Source organism: Cottoperca gobio, chromosome 4 (assembly GCF_900634415.1).
Source record: "Cottoperca gobio chromosome 4, fCotGob3.1, whole genome shotgun sequence".
In the NCBI taxonomy this organism is placed as follows: Eukaryota; Metazoa; Chordata; class Actinopteri; order Perciformes; family Bovichtidae; genus Cottoperca; species Cottoperca gobio.
The window spans coordinates 19,554,675-19,565,029 of NC_041358.1; positions in this window are offsets into that span (position 1 = coordinate 19,554,675).

Sequence of the window (10,355 nt, forward strand, 5' to 3'; positions counted from 1 at the left end):
ATTTTGGTATTCTTGCCCACTGACTGACTGACAGGCATTACACAGAGAGTAAATGCAATACACAATATAAAGAATTAATTAGAAGAAAATGAATATGCCAAACTACTACAACTAAAATATAAACATTACAGATTGTATGGACCCAGTTTAGAGGTGAAATACTGCCCCCTATTTCTTTGGCGCAGGTGGCTCAGAATTTCCCATTGAACCTTTCAGTGAGGATTCAATCCTTATCATATACATTTCCAACATAGTTTGTGTATCGTAGGCTAAAAATCCTGAAAGCCTGAAAATCTTCCTGCCATTGTTTCATTGTTAGTGGTAAGCCCTGAAATCAATCCACAGTACATTTCTTAGCTGATGAAATTACTGGCATGACCTTTAAAGCTTCCTCTTTGAACTTTTTGTCTGATGTCTTACAATTGACAATAAGATGTCTTGGCAATCATGTAAATTACATCTCAGATTCAATGGATCACATTGCAGATAGGAAGAGGGGAAAAGCATTATGTTGACTGAAAAAGGGAGGACAAGCAATTAATGATATCTGAGCTGGGGTTTCATATCTCCAACAATCAAAAATAGATTTAAATGATCAGATGGTCTAATGACAGGCCTGCTTCCGCCTTCCCAGACATTTCTCTGTGCAGAACGGTAAATTGCTTTGAGCTTATTTGTGATAATCATAGTATTGACACTTAGCGCTATGAATGGTGCCCATTACATGTTCGAGCAGAAGCCCTGGAAATAGACTTTTAATTTGAATGTATTTCAATAACGTTGAGTGTAATGGATTATGGAGGTGCTGCCGCCTGATTGATTGGTTTCAGCCTTTATGTACAGCACGAGTCGGGCCGCCATTGCTGATGTCCTTCCTGGGATAGCATTTTAATGACGGGCTGTGGCCTGACTTTGCAACTCGATGCAGGAGCCTACGGTGCAGTGCAATCATTATGGTAAATGATCATAGTGCTGTCTGTTTTGTGTGGACCTACAATATTTCCTCCCTGCACATGCACTGTTCAAATGCATTAAAGCAGAGCCAGGGGGATCCCAACAGATGCTGAATGGTTGTTTTGTCTTGAGTACATCGGGGGTTTTTCATCTTGAAGGTGATATCAAGTAGGATCCACATTACGACTCACTTTGATGTTATAGCTTACAGCTGTGGCTGGCAGATCAGTGAAATGAGCTCTTCGTTAGATATATAGAGGGACCAAAGGGTGTCCATATTTCTTTGTTTTTTGCATTATGTTGTTGTTGTTGTGGGAGAAACTGTGTTTGAAATCAAACATTTATATAAAAATTACTGGTAATGCTAAAGGAGGTTAATTGGGGTAAGGCAGGAACAAAGTGTTGAAAAAGTCTAATAAACTGCTTTTTAGCCCAGTAGGCATGCAAGGTTAAGCGCATAATTCCAGAGGCCAACAAGGCCAAACACCAGATGCTGTCACTTCCCACACTGGAAAAAGTGTTTTGGTATAAAGGTAATGGCCTATGGGCATATACTGTTCACTGGCTGATCGTAAACTGTGCTTTAAATGGGGCCATTTCATATCACAACTGCCAATGCACCTTTTGCATTAAGTTTGTAGGGTTGCTGATGCCATGTTGAGATTTGTTCTGGGATGGGAAAGCTTAGCCGCTTACATTTGTATTCACAGGGCAGCCCCGGTACATGCAGGGTCTGTTTTTATGTGGCCAGTGTGCCAGCAGCATTGGAGGACAACCAGATGCAGAGAATCACAAGTTGAACTGAGGCCACAGCCAAGGTATCATCATATGTCATCTGGATAGACGTGTCAATTGAAGTGTGCCTGCATGCAATGTGTTGTGCCTTGAGCAGCGCTCCCTGCATTAATTTCCTGTTGAGTTCAGAGTGTTTGTCACCCTGTGTCAGTCACATTGCCGGCTTCTCTCTCCCTGCTCAGGGACCTCGTCGCGATTGCAGGAAATGTTGTTTTCCCTCAACAGTACACTGGGTCACTTGGTCGATAGTGGCAGAGGTCCGCTGGGGTCAGGGCAGCTGAAAGGGGTGCCCACTGATACCACTGCATGATAAAATGCTCACTCTGAATGCTCTCGGAGGAAAGCAAAGAAGTAGAAACACATGAGTGAGGGAGGAGGTAAAAAGCAGTCAAGTCTAACCGCATTTCTTCTTTGCAGACTTTCTCACTCTGTGATCAATACATTAAGGCATGTGAAAGTGCAAGGCTGGTGGGCAAACTAGACGGCTGGACAAAACAAAAGTCCACTTGATTAAAACAGCACTGCAGATTAACCAGACCCTCTGTACATATTTGCTCAGAGGCATTAATCAACAGTGGATAGTCTACTCTGAATGATAAGCAAGGTGATTATACAGCATTGAAATGTCGCTCTGGTTGGTGATTCTTGGCACGAGCTGGTTTGCAAGCCACTTGTTGGTTGAAAGTGATACAACAACACCAATTGTGAAACACAATAGTAAATCAGTGAGCAATCAGTGTGTTTCATATACCTTACATTTTGCACCTTCCATATAAACATGATGTGATTAGCGGCTTCATTTAGCATCTGCGTGGAATCAGAGATTGATAAAAGAAAAAATGAAGCTCAAGAACAACATTTTAGTATTTAGTCTAAATGACTGCACTATTAACTTAATATACATATTAACATTATATCAATGATATCTCAGATCCAAAAACAAATTTGTTTTGACTATGTTTTATCAGCATCCCTGTGCCCCACAAAATATGATTATCATTGCATGATTTATGAAATATGCAATTTACCTACATCCTCATTGTATATATGACATTACTCATATTATTCATCCTTTCCTGGTAGCTACTGAAAAATGCTCTGCAGTTGAAAATCAGTATTGTGAATTATTGTGTATTCACCTTCACCCAACAGCTGTCCCCACAACTCATTGTATCTTTTAACACCCAATGCAACCTGATTCACAGTGAAAGTAATAAACAGTAAATAAAACACTCTCTGACAGCAGACTCAAAACAATTTAGTGTACTTGTAAAGCACCACAGTTCAATAACAGCACAAATCTGCCAACCTCAGAAAAAGCATTGACTCGTAATATCTATATAATTGGCACTGATTTGTAATCTGACACCTTCCAGTGCTAGTTGCTATTTGACAGTGGGCATGATAATGAAAAGGTATCATTTTAACACATCCTGTAATTAACCTCATGAATATATATTGGTTTGTTAGTTTTTCCAGCATCTTAGATTTTCACCTTTGCATCTAATCAACACCCTCAGCAGCAACTCAGTGTTATTAAGCCACCACCCAGTAGAAGAAACTGCTGACTTATCTTTTCATACTAACACCACATTTCTCTGCATACAAAAATGACTTTTTATTACGAGTAAGCCAAATCTCTCAAGATAAAGTTGACGGACTGAGACAGTGTCATTCTCAAAGTTCTTTGACTTCTCATACTGACTGACAATGATCGTCTAAAATCCGCCCCACGGGATTGCAGCGCTCGAAGTAATGGAGATAAGCGCTAATTGGGGTCATATACTCCATGCTTAATTCCCTAGCCTTCATAATACCATGTACATGGTATCATGAGTTTGCTCGGAGACAATCTGGAGAATCCATTACATCATTTAGAAAACGTTGACAGCAGTCAATTAATATTAGAACAGCCATGCGGTGTGTTAGCCACCTACAAAAAATGTGCAAGTGAAAGTATTAGCAGGGATTAGGAAATTAATCTTGTAAGAGTGCAAGCAGGTGACAGGGCGCTCCCACAACTCATTCCTATAATATTTAAACTGGTAATAGTAGATTAAAAAGAAAAGTTACACATTTTTGTGTTTCAGTGCACTTGGCACTTGACCTCTTCTGTCTTCCTGTGATGTACAAATATATGATGAAACTTTACTTGAGATGAAAGGCACAAGAGAGGCAAAAGTTTCCATGCTCGTGAATCCAGCTTCGTCTCATAAGTAAGAACTCACTGTTGTTTTGAAAACTCTTTGTCTTTTATTCAAGTTGATGGGTGAGTGGGGAATTATCAATTATCAATAGTAATATGACTGCTTCGAACGAGAGTTAAAAATATCAAACTTGTGTTTGTGTGTGGCCCTGTTCTATCTTTGTGATGACTAATGAGTTTGGGACCAACAAGCAGTTTATGTAATTATGTAATTATTGTTTTTACTTTGTGCTTTTACTCTTACTTATGTGTGTGTGTGTGTTCATTGGCTGATTTAATGGACACAAGAAGGCAGGAGGCGGGAGAATGACCTCTCTAAGGATTTTGATTCTATGTTGATGTTGATTGCTCATTGATTTGACTCACCTGCCTCCCACTATAAAGGTCACTCAGATAGTTAGTGGCTTTTGGAAAGAAGGATAAGTCTGCTGAAACTTTGAATAATAAAATTAAAACTAAAGAGACAGCATCAGAGTTATGAACGGGCAGTTCTTGTCCATATACAAGCCAGCACCTTAAAGAGATATGTGTTCTCCTTTTGTTCTCCTTTTAAATCTCAATTCATTATTAACTCTTGATTTTGCTTTTGAGTTCATATTTTCCAATGACAGTATTTCATGTGAATACTAAATTAACATTGACACAACAATAAATCCAAACTTATTTATTTGATTATTTATTCTTTAGTTGACTTTCAGTTTCCTTCAAATGTGACACTCTGCCCCAGGTGGCTCGTCTGGGTCATTCAGTGTCCATCTGTGCCCTCTATGTGTCCAAAAACTCCAGATTTCCTGGCTTTGTGCCTTTCAATCACTGTCTTATCATGTTATCATAGACATGTGGCTGTGTGGATACTACAGCTCCAAGCAGGGTTTGCTTACACACATCACGTAAACTCTCTCTTCATAAAGTATGGAAGCAGAATCTAAATTAAAACAAGCCGGGGAAGGACAATGCATGCAAGACGTTAGGAATAATACATTTGTTTCATGAAAGATTATTTAATTATTACAGGAATTAGTGACTTTAATTTAGAAATGAAGTTTAGTGAGAGGGGTCATTTATCTTCTGGTGACATTCTGTATTTTTCTTATTATTAAATCACATGACCAAAAATGAATTGATCCTACAAACATGTATCCAAAGCCTGATGCAGTAGCTTATTTCTCTTTGCCTTAGATGTTTTTTGTAGTCCAAAAACAATTAAAAACGTGAGCCACAATGTTTCTGTGTGACAAGTTCCTGTAGTTATTTTCATGCATTGTCCTGCTGCCATAAATACTCACTAGAGCACCATGGCTGAAAATTGTGCCTGTGTGCACTATTTCCCCCTTTTTTGGATAAACTAAAAACTACAGTGCCAATCTGTGAGACTGCAGGAAATGTTTTTGCTTTTTTTTTTTTTTTAATTAAGGTCATTCGGGAGATTTGTCGTAAAAAATATAAGACATCTCCAGCCTTTTAATTACATACACATCCAAACTAATCACACCACTTCAAAATCTTTTTTTTTAACTGCCAATTATGATAAGTAAGAAAATGTCACAAAATCAACACTACCTCTTTAAGGTTACAATTAGCATCAGGTGAAGGTCAGGGTTAGAACCTGCAGACATTTGCAAATGAAAAACCCCAAATCACAAGTGAAAGCATTGATTTTCAGTACATTTCCGTCTGCATGATGCTAGATAGAGAATATAGCTGTCCTCATAAGTATATTAATCAAAACGTGAGAGCGTGTGTGTGAGCTCGTGTTTGGAGCCGTCACAGGACACAGATGAGCGGGGAGTATCGGGTCACTGTGAACCCACAGAGAAAAGTGAGTAGAGGAAAGGGGGAGGCTAATGTGGAAATGAAGTGTCATTGTGTTTCACCTTCATTAGCCAGAGTCACCACACGTTCTCACCCAGCCTAAGTGTAGTTAACCATCTCAGCTGCCGCCGTGCATAATGACAAAGTGCAGTAAATGGAGAGAGACACAGGGTGACACTCGCCTTGGGAGGGAGTGACTGTTGGAGAATATCGTCCCTCATCAGTCATTTATTAGCCATTTTATCACAGCTGTCACAGGGAGAACTTTGGGTTCTTAAAGTTTTCGTGTTCTGATTGACACTCAATGATTTAAGGTCACAGTGTACTTGCTGCAGGAAACGTTTGTTGAAATAATAAAGCAGCACTTAGGTTTGCATTATGATCCAAAATATAGTGTGGGTTGGGCTCAGTTGTTAATAACGTTGCCTCACATACCGCCAGGGTTTGAAACTTTTCTTTGTGTGGCCACATTTGAAGGTGACTTTCCTCTGTGTGCACTCGTACTCCAAAGACATGAAGTCCGGGGCTGAGGTGTGTTCCTGTCTACCTGATCAACGTGACTTCAGACAGACGCACACGCTCAATCGATAAAACCTGAACAGGCATAAGCAGGTAGAGAAAATGTATGATTGGATAGACAGATAGTGTGCAAACACCTCGTGATCACGCTTTTCTTCATAACAAATCAAACGCTTGTAAGGTTCTCATATTCCTTCATCTTTTCTTATTATCCTTTCACTACAGGTCAGTCACTTCTGCTGTTCTGTTTGTAGTTCATGTTTGACTTTCTTGTAAGTATATTTCTGCCTTTGGGCAGTGGTCCTTGACAGTCAGGCTTTAATATTCAACATGTTGTACTGTAGCATCAACACGGAGCTGGTGAAGCCAAAAATCCATGGTTAGATTTCAAAAAGCACATGATTGAATTTTATTTTTATTTTTTTTAAATTCAAACTACTGTAGAGAAATGGCAGAAGTTGGTGCGTCCAATGGCTTGCACGGCAATTTCCCTTTATCTGATACTGGCCTGGGCCATGTTTTCTTTCTTCATCTCCACTGTCAGCTGTCCCATAAAGGCAAAATCCATAATAAAAAGGTCAAAAATGAAATGTGAGTTGGGTGAAAGCAGAGGTTCATTAACTGCGCTGTTCCTCGGTGCTCTGTTGCCCTCAGTTAATGATGGTATTGTTGTTCTCTTTAATACAAAATGCAGGCAACAAGCAAGCCGTGCTGAACCAGACACCAACACATTTGATGTCACGTTTGTTACTTTGTCATTCACAAATGAACCAAACAGTTTATGTTTTGCAACATAACAAAGGAATACGCTGCAAATGAACTGATGGAGAAAGTGACATCCCCATAGAGGACCAACATTTCTTTCTAAACCCTGCGTTCACTTTCTTCCATCTGCCAGCAGCTTGTGGCAAAACATCGAGCCGATTTGTCTTTCTGAGCGTCTGGGAATATACGGTTTATAAAAATACCATCATTATTAAAATGTGTCACTTCATGACACCTGGATGCTTGAGAAATATGAAGCTGTCACATAATGCTGTGCATTTTGTTGACCAATATGCTGATATCTTCCTCAGTCACTTTGGTTTGTGCATCTCCCACGAGGCAGGGTAAAAGGAAAAACAATTAAAAAGACAAACACTTCTCAAGAGTGTGAGAAATAACTTTACAGACATGGAAACAATAACAATTAAAATCCAATAAGATAAACATAAAGAAGACATGAATGAGATAAATGAATTAGACAATTGAATACACAAGACTGAAACAAGCAAATACAACAATAAAACTGGCATCAAGTCATTGAGATGACATTGAGATACTCGCAGACATGTTTAATGATGAGCCCTGGCTTTTCTTTTTTGTACATTTATTTATCCTTCTTTTATGGCGGAGGGTTTTATTGCTGCAGCTGTTGTTTTCCATGTCATTTGTATTAAGGAATGAGGAAGCATCTTCTCCCATCATTGGAAGCACTGACACCGCAGTGATTTATAATCCCTGTGAATAATTTGCAAAACATTCAATCTCTCTCTCTCTCTCTCTGTACGAGATGCAATGATATAAACCTCCTCATTTAAAGCGACCCGTGGGATGTTTAGGACAGAATCTCTTTCAACACGGGCGCTGCAGGCTGAAGGCACGATCGGCTGCTCTGGACTTGTTAGTTAGAACATTGTCATTAGTTGTTAACTTTATTTAGAAAAAAAAAAAGCCATTCTGGTGGTAAAGTTATGTTACAGTTATACAAGTGAGGTTTGCTGCTTGATTCAGTGCTATGCATCATGAACATGTAATAGGTAGTGTATTTCAAAATGACATGGAAATGTTTGTGTGGACACATATGCAGACCTCGTACTCAAGCTGCTGGGTATGTTTTTCTTTATTTGCATTGCCGCATAGATAAATCACTTGACACCTTTATAGTTTGTACTATGGACTACAGAGGATTGCTTTTTCTGGAGGAATGCAGTACCTTTGTGTACATAACCTTGTGCTAGTCGATTTATCATCAGACAGTAATTTAAGTAATTAGGGCAGTGATAAATCAAAAGAAAAAATTAAAGGTTCAGGGACAATTGTGCAATTGAATAGCCGTTCAAATAGTGTTTTGCACAAAGCTAAGTGCTTAAATGTTATTAATCTTTAGCCTTTTTCAGTTTTAGATGTGGTAGTACCATCATTAGAGAAAATATCAAAATTTACATAGCTCACAGCTTGATTTAAAATTCATATCACATTTATTTATTTATGTATCTTTCTGTTCAAGCAAATTAGTAAATATTTTGTTTACTGTACTGAAGCAAGATAGCAACATCAGCTCAAGGGTTGTATCAAAAGTGCTTTTTTTTATTTTTTCCTACCCTATATTTTGAAGGCAATTCATAGATACAACAGTCCTGATCTCCTCTGAGGCGTGCCCCAGATGAAACAAAGCATACACCTCAATAGGTCTCCATGGGACAGGACGGCTATCTGACTGGGTCTTGGAAGATTGACAAGTGAGCATTATTCTTCACAAGAAAGTGGCAGGCAGTCCCTTATGTGATATGGAGGCATGCAGAGGGTTGCTCTCTATCTTTTTCTTCATGTGTCTTTCTTTTTTTTAACACCTCTGCTATTCAAGCGCCTCTGAGCATTTAAATTATCAGAATTCTGCAACATGGCTGTCTGCCCCCGCACTGTCAAATTTGGACGGATATGTTTCAGCAAGTGAGAGAGGTAGACATGGACGATACACATACACTACACAGACCCGTACGCACACACACATTTGCACACAAGTCCAGCGTCACTTCTCCAGACAGGCAAACGCCTCTCGGCATACCCCGGCAGTTGAGCCGGGCAGAAAAGTGGAAAAATGTGCTCCTCAGTGGAGATGCAGTCAGTCATACAGCTGTCCAAAACCAGCAGCTATCTGTTCAGTTAGAGACTAGAGGGCAAAAGGTCAGAGTATTTTTATTCAACTTTCACTCATTCGTCAACGATGAACTCCAAAGTGAATAACCTTTTTATTATTCTGAGTTTTATGGGAAATAATTGAATGACCCTCAGTAGTTTTATTTAAAGGTTCAATATATGAATATACTTTAAACATTCATATTGCAGCAAACAACTATTTCCTGAGCAGAGAATGAAGTCACACTCCCTCTGTGTGTGTGTGTGTGTGTGTGTGTGTGTGTGTGTGTGTGTGTGTGTGTGTGTGTGTGTGTGTGTGTGTGTGTGTGTGTGTGTGTGTGTGTGTGTGTGTTGTAATCCGAGCTTCTCTGTGCTTTGTTTTGGTAGCCGGGTCGGCCGTGTGTGCATGTCTTAAGAGACTTAAGAGAGTGACTTCCCACACAGCAGTGTACAAGCGCAATGGCAGAGTGCTGTGCGAAGCGCTCAGCTAACGGCAAACTTTCAGACTTTCCTCCAGCGAAGAATACACGTTATTCGGCCAAAATGGCCTCCGACAAAGAGAGTGCTACATAGATGGCAACCGAATAATTATGTTGGATTACGTGGATTTTGGTCACTCTGCGGATCGAACAAATAACCCCGTACCTAGCTGAATATGTTACCAATGCTACTAAAATGACTACGAAATATATCCAAGATGTACATCCTCTTACTTGCCTAGTGTACGAGGCAGGCAATTGTACGATATTTGTACAATTTCAAGTACTTCGTCACTTGATATTGTTCACAAAAGTGTAACTCTATTCCGTTGTTTGTATTGTTGCGTGTTCACGGGCCCCTTCCTCTGTGTTTCACAAACACCTTGCTAAGAACACGAAGGGAGCGGGGAGATGACACGTCCGTTTGTTTTGGCCTGAGATGCTGGTGCTATAGTGCGACATCTAGTGGTTCTGAATGTCTAAATAGAACCCTTGTGAACTGTTAAATTATGCTTTATTGGTGGGACATGACATAAAAGACAAAAGAAGATCGAAATGAAAATGATTTGATGGGAAGATGGCAGAGGAACATTGTGATTTGCGATGCTCATGCTGTATTTTGTGTTGCAGTGGGTCAAGGCAGATCCCTAAAAACACACTCACACAGTGTAACTCCAGCTCTTTAAGAACAT